This window comes from Ambystoma mexicanum, chromosome 8, assembly GCF_040938575.1.
Source record: "Ambystoma mexicanum isolate Mex_15411 chromosome 8, UKY_AmexF1_1, whole genome shotgun sequence".
Classification (NCBI taxonomy): Eukaryota; Metazoa; Chordata; class Amphibia; order Caudata; family Ambystomatidae; genus Ambystoma; species Ambystoma mexicanum.
The window spans coordinates 790,044,252-790,063,254 of NC_090929.1; the positions used below are offsets into that span (position 1 = coordinate 790,044,252).

The 19,003-nt window shown below is 48.6% G+C and overlaps 1 protein-coding gene across 3 annotated transcripts in view; it reads left to right on the plus strand.

Annotated features, from left to right (window-relative positions):
• The window catches only part of LOC138472450 (polycystin-2-like protein 1), a 2,384,383-nt gene that overhangs the window by 516,364 nt on the left and 1,849,016 nt on the right, over positions 1–19,003 (plus strand). The gene's annotated exons all lie outside the window — the stretch shown is intronic.

The following is a 19,003-nucleotide window of genomic DNA, read 5'->3' on the forward strand; positions in this document are numbered from 1 at the left end:
CAGCTCGTCTTCGGTTCTTTCATTCCAGTGGTCGACTCTGCTTTCCGGTCCTAGAGACTCACCTATTAAACAGTTTTCTCCCATTAATTCCAGCCTAGCTGTCACTCACCTAGCAGGGTGGCTGTCCTTTCCGGACAGTCAGCCAACCAATCATGCCAGAGTGCATTTGGGTCTCCTAGGAGACTAAGCACAGGGAGTTTTGGGCACCTCCCTCACTTCCTGCCCAGCCCAGACACTCAGACGCCAGAGGCGGTCTTCAGTCCTGAAGCCCGCCAAAGGCACACAAACAAAGGGACCAAACCTGGTTTGGCGCGCAGTGACCAACACTAGAAGGACCTTTCCAAAAAGAAACGGTGAAAAAAGAAGACCAGGACCCGTTTAAATAAAGGGGCTTAAGGCATCGTCTTGAAAAACATGGCTCCCGTGATTTTTAGCTACCAGAGTTCGCGGTCGGGAAAACTCATAGTAGTTCATTGTAAAACCACTGCCACCAGCCTTTTCAATAAGAAAGGGTAGCATTCGACTGCTAAATGAGTATTTTAGACACAGGGGATACTATGTAATTGTAAGAAGGTGTGTGCTGGGTCTAAGAATTTGGAAAGACTAGTAAAGTCAATTTCACTCCACATTCTCTGGGAAACAGTAGTTTATCCCAGAGAAGGTATTTAAACATTTGGGAAGTCTAAAAAGACATCCCTGTGTCACTGCACTGAGAGTGCTGTGTAACACACATGAAAAGATGCCTATGGAGTTATCCTAAAACTCCAAAGTCAAAGAACACAAATGTAATACACATATTAAAATACATGAAAGAGTGGGAAAAAAGGCTCACACTCTTTCCAGGTAAAAAAAATCAAGTCCTCAAAATCCAGCAAAGTTGCTGGGGGTCTCTAAGGTGAAGGGAATTAGCACACTTATGAGAATTATCCCTAACACTTAGCATCGCTCCTAAAGTCGTTAAGCACTGTATGCAGTAACAGCAGCAGAAAATGACACCAGCAATCATAGCAAGAGCAGTGAGTATTTTCCAACCCCAAGTGATAAGCAAATTCCAAGCCCAAGTTCCAATGTCCCAGCTACCTTCATCAGTATGAATTTCAGCCCCCAAGGTGTGCAACCTTTTAATGGCTTGAAACACTGTGTCCGTTAATCTATAGATGTTTCATAACATAGGAGTCAGGTGAGTAAACACAGCAAGATGACCCCACCATTTTGAAACTCCTCCTCTTTCAGCTAGCATTGTGTCTAATACCAACCTATTCTGAAGTATCACTAACCGAATTGCCCTCTGTTCTAATGTCATATTGGATAGCATATTGGTTGCCTCATTAATAGTTCTCTCCCAAAACTTGCGCCAACCTCCTAATGTCTTCAGAGTTTATTGTTCAGACCCCAAAAATGTATTATTGCCTTTGACACATCCCCTAACACTTGGCCAGTGGTATCATCCTCCAAATCTCTCATATGGCGGTGTTTTAGGATTTTTGAGGTGGTTGCCAAATAAACCCCTGGTAACAGTATTCCTAAGTAACATGTTCCCTTCCAATCTTTGGGTAACCATGGGCATGCTTGCTTCCCAAAGCCAAAATAAATGGGCCCCTGATATGCAAGGGCCTTGTTTCATTCACTAAAACCATGGTATTGATGCAATTGTCATATGTACCCTTGTGCCTAGATCCTTCCATACTCCGACAAAAGGGTGCCGTGGCAGGATTATTGTTAATCATGTATGCTGGAGGAATTGCCTCCCTATTACTGGGGCCATTGGGAAAAACATAATTTATTGGTATGGCCTAGAATTCCTTGCTGTGTGTTTTGTAGAGGCAGTGTTTGTAGTGCTTTTGTTAGCAAACACAGAGCATCCCAAAGGTAGTAGCACCTGTTAATCAACATTTTTAATGTTTGTCTCATCAAAGTTACCTGTGGTACTGCCCTTCCATTTACCAAAAAACCTGGCCCTAAAGGATGCATAGCAAACAGTAGACAAAGATAGGGGAGATATATATATATATATATACACAATCCTAACCCCTTCTCCCCATTTTGTGGAAGGTGGGAACACACCCAACAATTGCTATTGTTCAGTATTGTGTGAGTATCATTCATTATTCTTATGATTGTGTTATTGATGTACTCCTCTCGGTGTTCAAGATCAAGGGGATGAAGGGTGTGCACGTGTACAAAGAAAGGAGACATAGTAGTTGAGCTGGCCGTGGGTAACATTAATCTAAGTGGGTGTGAGCTCCAGAGAAACCATAAAACAGTCATCAATATGATCAAGACACATGCTACAAGACCAATTAATACATATTTTTCTCAAGTCGACCACAGCATCAGTAGATGTCTCTCTTTTTTCTAATCAGAAGCACTGACACCTCTAGGCAGTCCTTTAACCAAGCACTCTTTAGCCAAACAGACTGCTTGCTGGGAGTTGGCTCCTCACTCAAAGAAACAAAAGGAGCAGCTGGGAGTGTCAGCTCTCCTTCTGTGTCTTAGGAGGTGCATGGTTAAAGGGCTACCTTTGGGGGGTGTCGGTGACCACCAAAGGCAGCCCTGTAACCACCAGCCTCTTGAATGAAAGGGCTGCCTACTGGGGGTTAGCTCCTATCATTAAGAAACAAAAGGAGAGCTTGCGCACACTGCTATCATTCCTTCCATGCACCCGGCCTATCCTTTTGTTTCTTTATCACAGGCTTCGATTCCCTACAGGTAGCCCGTGATTTAGGAACAAAAAAGAGCAGCTGCATGCACCAAAGGAATGATATCAGTGCTCACCAGCTCTCCTGCTTGTGGGAGTCAAGCATTTCCCAGGCCCCTGCAACATATGTGAGGGGGCTCTAGTTAGGGTGTGTGACCTAAGTACAGGTGGGTGGAGTACCCCGCCCACCCACACTTAGGCCACGTACCGGTACACATACTTGGGCCACACACCCTAACTAGAGCCCCCAGGCCCTCAATTATGTCTCTCACGGAAAGCACTGGGTATGAGAGCAAAAGTGTTTTCATGTTTTTCTAACATTCATATGATCCTCCCTGATCTCACAATGAAGAGCATTGCACACTTTTTGCAGCCATGACTGGCAAGATGAGTGACCATGTTCTAGAGTTTCTTACTCTTGATACTTAGTGACAAGGAAGAGGAAGGTGTCAGTGAATTAGAAGGAAAGTTATTTTGCAATTTTGCAATGGTTCTTTTAATGCTACAATTACTTTATGGCAGAACCATTAATGCGCCTTATGATATGATATATGACATGATATGGTATTTATAACGCGCCTATACAAAAGTGTTTCGAGGCGCGACGAGGCAAGGGAGGGGGAACAGAGGGAAGACAGATAACGATTCTACTAGGCCAGGTGTCATTCAGATCGCGCAAGTGCATGGGAAGGGGAAGGGGAAAAGTGCAAGGCGGAAGGAAGGGGGGAAAGTGCAGTACATTGGAGAAGGGAAAGTGCAGGACATGGGATAGTCGAGGATTAGGATAAATAACGGACGGATGGTGGCAAGTGCAAGGTAAGAACAGACATAAGTTTAAGGATACAGAATACAGTCCTCGAGTGCGAGGGTTGCCAGGGAGGCAGTGAAGGTGTGCAAATGGCAGGGCCTGTTCCCAAGGTCACAAAGGCTGGTCAGGTAGCCAGTGCAGTTCAGCCAGGAATTTAGCAGGGGAGAGGTGGAGAAAAAGCAGAAGCAAAGAGGAAGGTTTTGAGGTGCTTCCGGAACTGGAGATGGTTCTCCTCAAGTTTCAGGGAGGCAGGAAGGCTGTTCCAGAGGGATGCCCCTGCAGAGGAGAGAGATCTACTACCAACTCGTTGCTTGGAGAAGTGACGGACCCTGAGGGAGTTGGAGGCGGATGAGTGAAAAGCTCGAGAAGGAAGATATTTAGGACGAGAGAGTTGAAGCTATTGCGGCTCCAGACCCCAGAAGGCCTTGTGGACAATGCAAAGGGTTTTGAACTTAATCCTTGCAGTCACTGGGAGCCAGTGCAGAGATTTCAGTCCTGGAGAGATACGATCCCTGGGCTTGAGGCCGAGGACAAGTCTCGCAGTCCTGTTCTGGATAAGTTGCAGAGGACGGAGAGTAGAGGCAGGCAGATTTAGATAGAGGATGTTGCAATAGTCTAGCCTAGAGAGAACCAGGGCTCTGGAGACTGAGTTTCCGGTGGAAGGAGAGGAAGGGAAGAATACCTCTGAGGAGGTGCAGCTGGTAGTGTGATTTCTAAGTGACATCAGAGATGTGAGGGGAGAAGGAGAGTGTGGAGTCAGGTGGGAGCAGGAAGAGGGCCAAGAGAGGCCGGCCAGAGAGCTGCAGGGAAGGAGGGAGTGGGAGTGCCAATGAGTAAAATCTTACTGGCATTAAGGCAGCGGTTATTAGCGGCACACCACTCCTGGATAGCAGACAGACAGTCAGAGATGAGGGAAGGAGAGGAGGAGGCCGAGGGTAGCCTGAAAATGAGCTGAGTATCATCCGCATAGCACTGAAAGTTGGGCAGAGAGTGGCGATGCGGTGGGCAAGGAGTGCCAGATATTGGTTGAAGAGCCAGGGAGAGAGGTTAGATCCCTGGGGGACACCACAGGTAGAGAAGAAGATATCAGAGAGGAAGGACCCAAGTTGGACCTGTGAGGGTCGGTCAGAGAGTTGAAAGAGGTCAGCCACGATAGAGCCTGACCAGTGATACCCAGGTTATCATGGAGACGGTTGAGCAGGATGGCATGGTTGAGAGTGTCAAAGGCCGAGGAGAGATCAAGTAGGATGAGGACGCACAGGGTGTTGGAGTCGAGGTTGGAGAGAAGGTCTTCACGGATGTTCAGGAGAGCAGTTTCCGTGCTTCTGGCAGCTCTGAAGCCAGACTGATGGTCATGAAGACAACCTACAGATTCGGTGTGGAGATTGAGCTGGGAGATGGCCAGTTTCTCCAGGAGCTTGCCCAGGAAGGGAGTGATGGAGATTGGGCGATAGTTAGCCGGGTAGGAGGGGTCGGCAGAGGGTTTCTTAAGAAGAGGGTGCACAAGGGAGTGCTTCAGGGGGGATGGGAAGACTCCAGTGGCGAAGGAGTGATTACAGAAATCAGCCAGGGTAGGAGCCAGGGAGTCGATACAGTCCTTGATAGTTTTGGAGGAACAGGGGTGAACCTGTTTCAACGAGACTTTCATAGATCGGACTTGTCTAGAAACCTCGTCTGCAGAGAAAAAGGGAAAGGCAGAGAAGGTGGGAGGGGGGGTGGCTGCAGAAGGGCCGGAGGAGGGTCAGGGAATGGGAGGAGCGAGGCGATAGGAGGAGAGTGAGGCCAGGAGGTCCTGAGTTTTAGAAATGAAGTGAGAAGCCAGTGCTGTTCAGAGGGCCTGGGAAGGAACAGGAGAGGTAGAGACTGCGGCAGGATTGGCAAGTTCCTTACAGATTTTAAAGAGTTCAGCCGAGTTGTTAGATGCCACTGAGATGCAGGCTTGGATAAGGGCTCTCTTCTTGGTGAGGACGGAGAGCCGGTATTGCCTTTGCAGCAGGCGGCAGGCCAGTTTGTCAGAGGATGAAAATAAAGCACGCCATTTCCTCTCGGCCACCCTGCACTTGCATTTTAGGGTGAGGAGATCAGAGTCATACCAGGAGTTACACTTGGCTTTGGGCTTCATGCGGATTCTCACGACAGGGGCAAGGATATCAAGAGTATCAGATATAGAAGAGGGGAGCATGGAGAGGGTGTGTCAGGGTGAGAGTCAGCCAAAAGGGGTGAGGGGATGAGATGGTGGTGACCTTGCCCCTGGAAGCAATGTTGGGCACTCCTGGCTGTGATTCCCTAGACTATGTCTGCATATACACCTTCAAATCCATCCTGCCAACACATATGTTTGTTTACCTTCTTTTGTCATGCTATAACATATTATTATGCCGTACAATGATTGAAAAGATGTGTGATGCTTGAAAAGTTATGCTAGGTTTCTGACTTTATGTAATGTTCTGTGAATAAATATGAACTTTTGTGATCTAAATGACACTTAAGTGCCATTGCACTAGTATCCACCTCCAGCCTCATGCTACCTTGAACTATAATAAGGTCCCAGGCACATTCTGTCCCTCGTTCTCTCTTTAACCATCACAACACATACAGAGCAACATGCCAAGGCTAAACATGCCAGAGCCCACGCCGGTCAGGGTAATTGGCTTCATTCCGAGTTTTCCCTTAAAATGACACCATTACCAGCATGTTGTTATTACTGTTTCCGGCGGGGCATGGGCTGGATTCTCTGGTGTACTATGAGTATGCGGCACGTGCCGGAGGTGGCAACACCAGCATGCCGATATTAGCGGAAGTGGAAAAGAAAAAAGCCATTAATACCATTAGAAAAATTGCAGTTATAACACCTCTGGCAAAAAAATGACAGACACTGGAAAAAGTACATGGTGCTGGTAATATCGGCACCAGAAACAGAAACGCTGCCGAAAACGGAAGGCACGCAGCAGCCATCATTACAAACAGAATCCAACTCAATCCACCTGTTCCCTCAGCCAACCAGGTACCGAACTAAGCCACATCATGTCCCAGGTGCAGAGCACCTCAGGAAAAGACTTCCGGCTAAGTAAACCCAGGTTTTCCGATGCAGAGCTAACAGCCCTAGTTGACACAGTACTGCATCATTCAGAGGAACTATTTGGGGCCAGACAGCAAAAAACCAGCACCCAACGGAAGTTCGCCATATGAGGAGAGGTGGTGGCAAGTGTGACGGTCGTGGGTACCATCCCCCGCACATGGAAGCACTGTCACACGAGGTGGGACGACCTCAAAGAGAGGTCTGCAGTGCCATTTCAAAGCAAAGGAGGGAGTGTGCAGTCACTGCGGGAGGCACTGTGGACCCCCTATAACTTATGCCATGGAAGGAGCGCCTCAGCAGCATATTCCACATGGAGGGAGTAGAGGACATTGGAGGCATTGAGGCTAGAGCAGGGACCCACAAAGACATGAGTAAGTGTAACTGAATGAACTGCGCACCCTGCTCACCACTGAACTTGTGTCCCTGGACTTCTACGAACTCATTGAGCCCGTCAGTTATGAATGAACTTTACTACTGCCCCCACTGCTAACACTTGAACCTAATCTGTTGTCTTGTTTGTTTGTTTGTTTTATTACTTGTATTTCTCACCAGACCCATGGGTAACCAGGTGCACTGCATGTGACAACTTACAGCTTAGTTACAAAAACACAGAAGCAAATACGGAGACAATAAAAATATACAAAGGCAAAAATATACAAAGGCAAAAATAATGGTACAAGTATTTACAGTCCTGCTCAGACAGGCGGTAAATGCAGAGAGGTAGATGTGTGCAAAAATATAAACAGTGGAGGGACATGTGGAATAGGTACAGGCAGTTAGTGGTCTGTTATTTGTCCGCGTCTTTGACCCACCTTGTAAGGTTATGTCGGAAAGTGGGGTATGGTTGATCTGTCCGCAAGGTGGATGGTAGGGAGTTCCATAGTTGAGCTGCTTTGACCTGGAAGCTACAGCCACCAACTCTGGACAATTTTAATCTAGGTGTTGAAATGTTGTTGGAGTTAGAGGATCTGGTGAGTCTGGTTGGATTTATTCTCATGAATCTCGTAGAGAGGTAACGTGGTGCGGTATTGTTTAGACATTTGTAATTGACCTTTCAATGTGACATTTCATTCTACCGCTCCACCTCTCTTCTCTACTCTACTTCTTTCACTATCTTTTTGATACTTTTTAAAATCAGATTCTTAGTGGTGGTGCTTTCTTACATCAATGCAGCCATTTTGCATTGCATTTTTGGGACACCCTTTAAGTTTCTAGGTGGTTGTGCTTTTTGCATCACCGCAGCCTTTCTGCATTGTATCGTGCTCTGTTTAAAGTCGTTTTGTTGGTGTGCTTTTAATTCACTGCAGCCATTTTTGCATTGCATTTTGAGACACTGCTTCAGTGTCGAATCTAGGTGGTTCTGCTGTACATCTCACACCTTTTATGCTCTGCGTTCATTATGATCCTTTTTGAAAACATACCCTGCACCCCCACATATCACTCTGAAGTTGTGCCCTGCTTAGCTACTTGACCACTTGAGTACTGGCCAGGACTGTGCAGTGCAGCCCCTGCCCCCCTTTTTGCACTTTCCTCTTTTCATCTTTTCTCTGCCACTGCGATGACATTCACTATCTCTCCTATCTTCTCCAGCTGCTACACTATCAGCTATCCTCTCTCTCTCACAAAGTCTGGAAGAAAAAAAACATGTCAGTGCACTCCTCATCTAATCTCTACTCTCTCCCCTTTCACATCCTCTCCCATTAATGGTGTGGCCAAGTGGGAAGTCCTTTTGGCAGGCTTCTTCTCATCACGCTGCATCGTTAATGTCTACCACACAGGCACCATCTTGGTTCAGGGTCCTCAACCCAACCTCCTTCTCTTTGACTGGATTCTGCCATCCCTCATTGCCTCCCCCCCTACCACTCTGTGTGCGACTCCCCTTCTGATTGGATCACCACGCCGCTGTACTCCACCTCAGAAAAACTTCAAAGGCAGAGACCTCCTCCACCTGGTGGCTCTTAATGCCCGCTCAGGCAACACACACTCTGCTGACATCTGCCCCCTTCTTGAAGGCACTGACGTTGACTTTCTCATTCTTACAGAGACATGGTTCAATGCCAGCTAAGTCACTGCTTTTGTCTACCTCCTCCCTGAAGGCTTCAATATCATTTCTAAACCTCAACCTCACTGTGCTAGTGGTGGGGTTGCCTTAATATTCCCCGAGTGGGTTCATTCCTCCATCTTATTCACCGAGCTCTTCGTATGCAAGTTGGTCATCTGTCCCTCCTACACCATGTACGTTGCCAACATTTACTGGCCTCCAGGTGCGTCCACCTTTTTCCTCTCTGAATGGGCCGATTTCTGTTCTTCCTTGCTTTCAACCACTTCCAACATCCTTCTCCTAGGTGATTTCAACATCCAATTGGACTCACCTATCACAGCAGCCACTCTTTTCATTGACCTCTGCACCTCTCTTTCTCTCTCCATTCTCCCCTCTGCTCTAACCGACTCATCCACTATGACCTCTCTCTGTCCCCCTTTCTGGTCATTCCTCAGACCACTCTCTCCTAACCTCACTCTGGGTCCTTTTGGCTCTCTGAAAGCCCCTCCAAAAGCCCTGCCTACCACGTTCGCGACCATTCACCCCATGAAATTAGTGTCAGCTGCTGCCTTCGCCTCCACCTTCATCCCCCGTTGCCTCTCTACCTCAGACTCCACCTCCGACACTGCTCTCTGCAACTTCTACTTGGCCATCACCAATACTTTTGACATTCTTGCCCCAGTCATAAGGATCCGCCTGAAACCCGCCTCTAAACATAACACCTGGTACGACGCCGAACTTGCAGCTCTGAAACAAAAGTGCAGAGCAGTGCAACGGAAGTGGCAAACCTCAGGCTCATCCTCTGATAAACTGGCCTGCCGACTGCTCCAAAGGCAATACAGACTCTCCATCCGTGCCAATAAAAGACCCCACAGTCAGGCACAGGTATCTGGTGCATCCAACAACATGGCAGAACTTTTCAAAATCTGTAGGGAACTTGCCAATCCTTCTGCAGTCTCTTCCCCCCTTCTTGCTTCCCAGGCCTTCTGCAATGCACTGGCCACCCACTTTGCCACCAAAATGCAGAACATCCTGAAAACCCTTGCTATACACCCACCCAACCCTCCCACACCACCCTGCCTCCCTTGGGCCCTCACCCTCCTTCTTCCCCCCCTCTGCTCCTTCGCACATGTCACACCTGAAGAAGTCACCAGAGTAGTCAAATCCATGAAGGTCTCTTCCAAACAGGTTTTCCCATGCTCATCCAAAACCATAAAGGACAACATTGGCTCTCTTGTCCCTGCACTCGCTGATTTCTGCTATCACTCATTTGTCAATGGATCTTTCCCCTCCTCCCTCAAGCACTACCTAGTGCACCCCCTCCTCAAAAACACTCAGCAGACCCTACCTGTACAGCCAACTAACACCCTATTTCCATCAGCCCCTTCCAAGGGGAAACCGCTGGAGAAACATGTCTTACCCAAACTCAACTTGCACACTGAACTTGTGGGTGGTCTCCCCAAGCACCAATCTGGATTTTGAGCATCCAGAGGCACAGAAACTGCTCTTCTGAACACCCATGAAGAACTGCTTGCATCTCTGAACTCCAACTCCCCAGCTGTCCTCATCCTACTTGATCTCTCCTCTGCATTTGACACAGTCAACCATGACATTTTCATACAAAGGCTCCACGATACCCTTGGTATCTCGGAACGGGCACTGGACTGGTTGACCTCCTTCTTAACTGGCAGCTGTTCCAAAGACATCTTGGGCTCCTTCTCCTCTCCTACCTCCATCTCCACATGTGGTGTTCCTCAGGGTTCTATCCTCTCCCCTTGGCTTTTCAACATCTACCCTGCTCAGCTGGCACTCTCATCTCTACATTCTCTCCCAACTTCCAGTGTTATGAAGACGTCACTTAACTCTTTTTCAAACTTCCTGCTAACCCTCTTGCACCTTCCATCATTCATCCCTGACTGCCTATCTGCCATCCAGTCCTAGTGCACTTCCAAGGATATCTGCCTCAATGCCAGCAACACTGACATCCTTCCCATTGGCACTCTTGTTCCCTCCTTCTTTCCGTCTCTCTGGCCTTCCACCATGGGGTCTACCCCTGCTCCTTCTTCTGAAGCCAAAAAACTTGGAGTCATCTTCGACTCTTCCCTTTCCTTCCTCCATCACACTCAAGACATTGCCAAGAATTCCCACTTTCAGCTCTTCCTTCTCAAAGGAAATCTCCCTTCTGTCACCTTCCCCCAGAAGCTCAATGTAACTCTAGCCCTGGTTCTCTCTAGGCTTGACTATTGCAATAGCCTCCTCCTGAATCTACCTTCTTCCACTCTAAGACTGCTCCAGCTAATCCAGAATAGGGCAGTGAGACTTATCCTTGGCTTTAAGCCCAGGGACAGCATCTCTCCTGCCCTAAAAAGCCTTGACTGGCTCCCGGTTGCTGCACAGATTAAATTAAATCTACCTACATCATCCACAAGGCTGTATGGGGTCAGGGCCACACTATCTACAACTCTCACTAACTAAATACTCGCCCTCTAGAACTCTGCGTTCCTCTGGCACCATCTCTGTGTGTAAAGTGTTTTTCTAAACAGAGGACCGGAGGTCTATCACTTTCCTCAGCTGGCTCCCTCCTATGGAACAGCCACCCCCTTTCCTCTAAATCTTTAGCAGGACTTTCTGAAATTCCAGAAGCTCCTCAAGACTTTCCTCTTTACCTCCTCCTTCCCTCCTACTCTCCTCTGCTAATCTCACAGTTGCCGGGATTTTACCTGGCCCTTATCTTCAGGGCCTTCGACTTCCCACACCCAATCACTTTAGCTTCCGTCTGCCATCAGCACCTTTCAGCACACCCCCCCACACCCTGGAGGGTCGCACTTTCACCCAATGTGACTCCTGGCCGTGTAGCACTTACCATACCATGCACTTCATCTGTGACTCACCCTCGAGCACGGACACCCCAGCACTTACCCACCACTACCCTCTTCCTTGCTGCACTTGCACATTCTAAATACTCAAAGGCATAGTAGGTTTGTCTGTTTTTTCTTCACTGCATTTAAATTTTGTGTATTGTATCAGGTTTCTTTCCCATGTTCCCTCCCTGTTGGCGCTTTGAAACAGTTTTTATTTGCTGTATAAGTGCCTAACAAGCGAACCATAAATAAATAAATACATACATTAAATATGTGCTTGTCCTCCCCTTGCATGCATCCACCAGCATAGTGGAGAGCAATGGAATGCCAAACGGTCAGATACATGCCATATCATATCATATCCTATCCTATCATAACATGTCACGCAGCGCACACCCGCCAATGGCAATGGTACCCTGAAACTCACTATGCATATGCATGCACATAGTACAAACCCAGCATGAACCACGCCCTTTGCATGGTCACCGATAGGAGCAATACCACCCATGTGAGACTCATAATTCCAACAACACTGGGACCCACACATCATGGGATGGGTAGAATGCACGATCAATGACATGTAGGGAAAATTGTTAGCATATCTCAATTCCCCACAGTTAACCTCTCCACAGACAGCGACGAGGCAGGGCCCTCACAAGCACCAACCAAAACATCCCCACACCTGCACAGGGCAAACCCACTGCAAGCCTAAGCAAGCAGCATGGCAGTGCTGCAGGGCCAGCCCAGCCATCGGCTGCAGTACCTGCAGCTGTCCAGCCACCACCACCAAGGCCTGCAGCTGTCCAGCCACCACCAACGGCCCCCAATACTTCTGCAGTCTCTTCCCCCCTTCTTGCTTCCCAGGTCCTCTGCAATGCACTGATCACCAACTTTGCCTCCAAAATGCACAACATCCTGAACACTATTGCTACACACCCACCCAACCTTCCCACACTACCCTGCCTCCCTTGGCCCCTCACTATCCTCCTTCCTCCCTCTGCTCCTTTGCACATGTCACACCAGAAGAAGTTACCAGAGTAGTCCACTCAACGAAGGTCTCTTCCAAACAGGTTTTCCCATGCTCATCGAAAACCATCAAGGACAACATTGGCTCTCTTGTCCCTGCACTCGCTGATTTCTGCTACCACTTGTTTGCCAATGGATCTTTCCTCTCCTCCCTCAAGTACTCCCTAGTGCACCCCTCCTCAAAAAACCCTCAGCAGATGCTACCTGTCCAGCCAACTAACGCCCTATTTCCATCACCCCTTTCCTGGGGAAACCGCTGGAGAAGCTTGCCATACCCCAACTCAATTTACACACTGAACTTGTGGGGGGTCTCCCCGACCACCAATCTGGATTTTGAGCATCCAGAGGCACATAAACTGCTCCTCTGAATACCCACGAAGATCTGCTTGCATCTCTGGACTCCAACTTCCCAGCTGTCCTCATCCTACTTGATCTCTCCTCCGCATTTGACACAATCAACAATGACATCCTCATATAAAGGCTCCACGATACCCTTGGAATCTCAGAATGAGCACTGGACTGGTTGACCTCCTTAACTGACAGCTCTTCCAAAGCCATCTTTGGCTCCTTCTCCTCTTCTTCCTCCCTCTCCACATGTGGTGTACCTCAGGGTTCTATCCTCTCCCCTTGGCTTTTCAACATCTACCCTTCTCAGCTGGCACTCCTCATCTCCACCTTCTCCCCCAACTTCCAGTGTTATGAAGACGACACTCAACTTTTTCAAACTTCCTGCTAACCCTCTTGCACCTTCCATCATCCCAGACTGCCTATCTGCCATCCAGTCCTGGTGCACTTCCTATGATATCTGCCTCAAATCCAGCAAAACTGAGATCCTTCCCATTGCGACCCCTGCGCCCTCCTTCCCGTATCTCTGGCCTTCCTCCATGGGGTCTACCCCTGCTCCTTCTTCTGAAGCCAGAAATCTTGGAGTCATCTTCGAATCTTCCCTTTCCTTCCTCCATCACACTCAAGATATTGCCAAGAATTCCCACTTTCAGCTCTTCCCATACTTGCCAACCCTACAGATTTAGGCAGTAGGCTACTGCTTTTTAGGCAGTCCTAATGCCTACAGATTTGGGTGACCGATCCTACTGCTTTTTACAGTGGCAGGTAATTTAGGTGACTCTAAGGCAGGCTCCAGGACAAAGCATGCAACACATTAATTAGTGTGTCTGTACAGTGGGCTGGTAGGGGATTACTTTGATTGGGCTCAGACCAATCCACTGACCTGACAGCTATGTGACTATGTCCTGCACTCTTGCCGGGACAACCCTTAGGTGTACCACCAGTGAAGGCAAGTGTTAGAGCGTAGCACCATCACACAGCATCTGCCTATCAGACTGAGGGGGGTTGTCAGTCTCCAGTCATTCAGTGTTTAACTTGCACTGCAGGAATACATAGGCATTGCACATGCTGCTGCTACAGAGCAGTGGCAAACGTTGCCTACCAGCTCTGTGTGATTACTTCTGTGAAGTTAGGTAATTGAATATGGTGCTAATTTACCATTCAGAATTATACATTTGTAAAATTTGAACATCTTTCCATGTTGTGCTGTTTGATGGGTTGTGTATTTTAGAACGCTTCAATAGTGCCAACAATGTATGTTTTATAATTTCCTGTGATGTCAGTGTTATGCGTATTATTATTTTTGAAACTTGAAAAATCCTACATCTTTTTGGTCACAGAATGTTGGCAAGTATGTCTTCCTTTTCAAAGGAAATCTCCCTTTTCTCACGTTCCCCCAGAAGGCCAATGTAACTCTAGCCCTGGTTCTCTCTAGGCTTGACTATTGCAATAGCCTCCTCCTGTATCTACCTTCTTCCACTCTACGACTGCTCCAGCTAATCAGAATAGGGCAGTGAGACTTATCCTTGGCCTTAAGCCCAGGGACAGCATCTCTCCTGCCCTAAAAAGCCTTCACTGGCTCCCAGTTGCTGCACCGATTAAATTAAAATCTCGCTACATCATCCACAAGGCTGTCTTGGGCCAGGGACCACACTATCTGCAACTCTCACTAATGAAATACTCGCCCTCTAGACCTCTGCGTTCCTCAAGCACCAACTCTCTGTGTGTAAAGTGTTTTGTTAAACAGAGGGCCGTAGGTCTATCACTTTCCTCAGCAGGCTCCCTCCTATGGAACAGCCACCCCTCCTTCTACGTCTTGAGAAGGACTTTCTGAAATTCCGGAAGCTCCTCAAGACTTTCCTCTTTACCTCCTCCTTCTCTCCTCTGCTAATCTCACAGTTGCGTGATTTTGCAGGGCCCTTATCTTCGGGGCCCTTGACTTTCCACACCCAATCACTCTAGCTTCTGTCTGCCAACAGCACCTTTCAGCACACCCCTCCACCCTGGAGGGTCGCACTTTCCACCCAATGCGATTCCTGGCCCTGTAGCACTTACCATACTTTGCACCTCATCTGTGACTCACCCTCAAGCACGAACACCCCAGCACTTACCCACCAGTGCCCTCTTCCTTTGCTGCACTTGCACGTTCTGAATACTCACAGGCATAGTAGGTTTGTCCGTTTTTTCATCACTGTATTTATATTTCGTGTATTGTATCATGTTTCTTTCCCATGTTCCCTCCCTGTTGCCTTGTTGGCACTTTGAAACAGTTTTTACTTCCTGTATAAGTGCCTAACAAGCGAACCATAAATAAATAAATAAAATATGTGCTTGTCCCCCCCTTGCATACATCCACCAGCATAGCGGAGAGCAATGGGCATGCCAAACGGTCATATACATGCCATATCATATCATGTCAGGCAGCACACACCCGCCAATGGCAATGTTACCCTGAAACTATGCACATGCATGCACATAGTAGACACCCAGCATGAACCATCCCCCTTTGCATGGTCACCGATAGGAGCAATATAACCCACGTGAGACTCATAAATCCAACAACACTGGGACACACACATCATGGGATGGGTAGAATGGATGATCAACGACATGTGGGGAAAATTGTTAACATATCTCAATTCCACACAGGTACCCTCTCCACAGGCAGCGATGAGGCAGGGCCCTCACAAGAACCAGCCAAGACAGCCCCCACACCTGCACAGGGCAAACCCACTGCAAGGCTAAGCAAGCAGCATCGCAGTGCTGCAGGCCCAGCCCACCCACCGGCTGCAGTACCTGCAGCTGTCCAACCACCACCACATATGCCTACAGCTGTCTAGCCTCCACCACCAACGGCCACCGTAGGGGTGTCACAGACCAGCCCTGGTGGTGGCACCACACACATGGCTGTGGACATTGCCACGACATGCACCAACACTCCTCTGTGGCATGCACCCTGTCCCATTGCACAGTTGGACATTGCCAATGTGTCCTACGCTCATGAGGAAGATGAGAAGGAGAGGATGGAATATGAGGCATTTGAAGGGGACACAACACCTGGCTTTAGCCCATCCCCACCCCCAAGTCCACATAGTCCACCACCCCTTATGGAAGGAAACTTGCAGCAATCCACACACAGCTGGAGCACATTGAGTGCCAGCAGGCAGACACACACCATGGCGGGAGAAAAACTATGCGAAATTCGAGCAATGTGTGACTACTTACATGGAAGCATCCACCGCATGACATGCTCTGTGAGACATGCCACTGCTGCTATGGTGACACTGGGTCAAAGGGTCCGTGAACACGCAGATGTCAAATCCGTCTCGGCGGAGGCACTTACCCAGACCATGCAGTTGACCTGCAGTACATAAATGCTCAGGGATAGGAGCCATCCACCTCTATTACACCTACTGAGGGTTAATTGGAGAGCACACCAAGGTGCCGTTCGCTGCACCACCTCACTACAAGGATGCAAGTACAGGGCCTTAAGGCAAAGTGTAATGGAAGTGACGCATGGACACATTCAGGGTGTAGTTGTGTTGTTGAGGTGGGTGATTGGGGAGGGTGCTGTTCGGGTGGGTGATTGGGGAGGGTGGGTTGTACTTACCATGTACAATACAAGTTGCACTCACTTACATAAATAATCCTCATTTGCAGCAATGAGTGGACATTTGTTTTTCTGTGTATTACTTTATTGTGTGCAATTAACAGTGAATGGTGCATGGATAGCGATAGTGGTTGTCAACATCAGAAGTTCTCAGTGAGCTCCTGGCAAGCAAGTTGCCCAAGCCTGGCCTCTGCTTGAGCTGGTTGTTCATGTGTGCTGCCCGCAGGCATGGCGTCATCATCATCAGGTGCGGGCACATCCACATCTGGGGGCAGGAATATGTTCTGCCAGATGCATATGTTGTGCAACATGGTGCATGCAAGCACAATCTTGCCCACCTTGTCCGGCCTGTACATTAGTGCACCCCCCATCCAATGTAGACATCAGAAGCGTGCCTTCCACAGGCCAAATGTATGCTTAATCGCCACCCTGGTCAGTATGTGGGCCCGATTGTATCTCAGAGGAGTCATCAGCCAGCTGTGGATATCCGGAGTAACCTGCAACGGGAATAGAGATCGGAGCATAGCATTTCATGCATTGACATGTGTCAGCCCACTTCACCTATTAATATTTTGGACTTTTCATGTGGAGTGCACTATGTAAGGTGGGGGCTACAGGCATGCCTTATCTTGTAAACACCCAATATTTCATTGCAACTGAGGGAACCCTCTGTGGAAGTTCATTGAGCCAACATAAAATGTATAGCTGTGTGATGCATTCAATGACAGTGTCCACCCCATGTGTCTGGTTCACGTTGGTGTGACGTGGGCCTGTACCTTAGCCCATTACATCCACATGCACAATGTGTATCTGGGGTTTGGTAGGCCATGCTGATGCGCAATACGGATACAGCGGATTAATTGACTAGTCAATAACTTTGAAGTGTGCTTCTGCTTACTGTGGCCGCTGACGTTGCCCTTGGTGCCCCAATACACATACTTTGTACACACCGAGGAAACCAGGACAGGCCCACTTGCAGGCCATGCAATATGTGGGTTGTGCATTGTTGCACTGTGATAGCTGTGGTCCAGTGTTTGTATCTGGCCTGTTTGGGTTGCATCTTTTGGCCGTTCACTGCTGCTTGGTGTGGCCTGCCCCATAACAGTGTTCTGCAGCCTGTCTTGTCTCACGGGTCTGTGTGGGTGCAGTGTCTGTGTGGCCTTCTCAGGACATACATTTTCATTGGACGAACACCCCCTTAGACCCCTGCATCATGCTCAGTGTGATGGGACTTGTACTCACCCAATGCGCAGGTACGTTGGCCTCTGTGACCCTCCATGTATGCTGGCAGCATGCTGTACTGCAGGACCGTGGCATCAAGGGTTGAGCCAGGGAACCAGGCACAGCAGTGGGTGATCATGAGGTCAGCATCACAGGTGACCTGGACATTGAGTGAATGGTACTGCTTCTGGTTCCTGTATACTTCCTCCACAGCCTAGGGTGCCACCTGCTCGACATGTGTGCAATCCAGAGCATCTACCAAATTGGGCATGCCTGTTATGGCATATAATCTTGCCTTGGTGGTGTTCACCTGTGCCATGGTGGTCAGGAGTGTAATATGCTGTCCCACATGCAGCAGGAGTGCGTCCAGCAACTCGACCATCAGTTTTGAGAATGTAGGCTGCGATATGCCGTGCAGCTGGCATACAGTGCTCGAATGTGCCAGTTGCAAGGAAGTGCCGGACTGACACCAGCTTTACCACTGGTGGTATGGCTGTGCGAATGCCAATCCTGCTCACCATCTCTTCCAGGATCATGCTGAGGACATATTCTATGCTCTCCCTGTCAAGGCATTGCAGGGTTAGGAATTGCATGTCAGTGAGGGTCCATGGTGTGGCCTGAACATGGGGTATGGGTGGATGCCTTGCATGGCACCTCCTGATCACATTCCTCACCCTCCTCCTCCTGTCCACCATCTCTTGGGCCCTCCAGCCTCTGCAGCACTATGTTGGCCTGAAATAGCTGCATGTCATAGCCAACTGCAGTCAGTGGCAGCATGGTGATGTTTTTGAGTGTGTCTGTTGATGGCGTGACCTATTTCAGCTCCTCCATGCTGCTTTGGGTGCACCTGGATGCATTGGCTACACCTGTGACCTCATTTCCCAGACCTGCATGCATTTTCTGCCATTTACTTCCTGCTTTCAGGTGGAAGTTTCGCCACCTAGCGTTTGTCTGTGTTACTGACTCAGGATGTGGCGTGTTATCGTTGTGCCGTTAATACCGGAAGAAGTTACGGGGACGTCCGATAGTTGGCAGCGCTGGATTTACCAGCGCCTTTGTTGGTGGATACGTTTTTACCGGTGCCAGTGTATTCGATGCTTGTGGTCCGCCTCACACATAGTTGGCTGGTATCCATTGATACCGGCACTCTTTTACCGGACCAGCCAACATATAATGAAGCCCAATGTCTATAGGCACACATCAGTTTCAAGCATCCTGACCATCTTGGGATATCACTCTGCAACACATTAATCGCTTTACACTTCTTAACATGTAGATGACCATCTGTAGCAGAGTACAGTTTATCCAATCTGC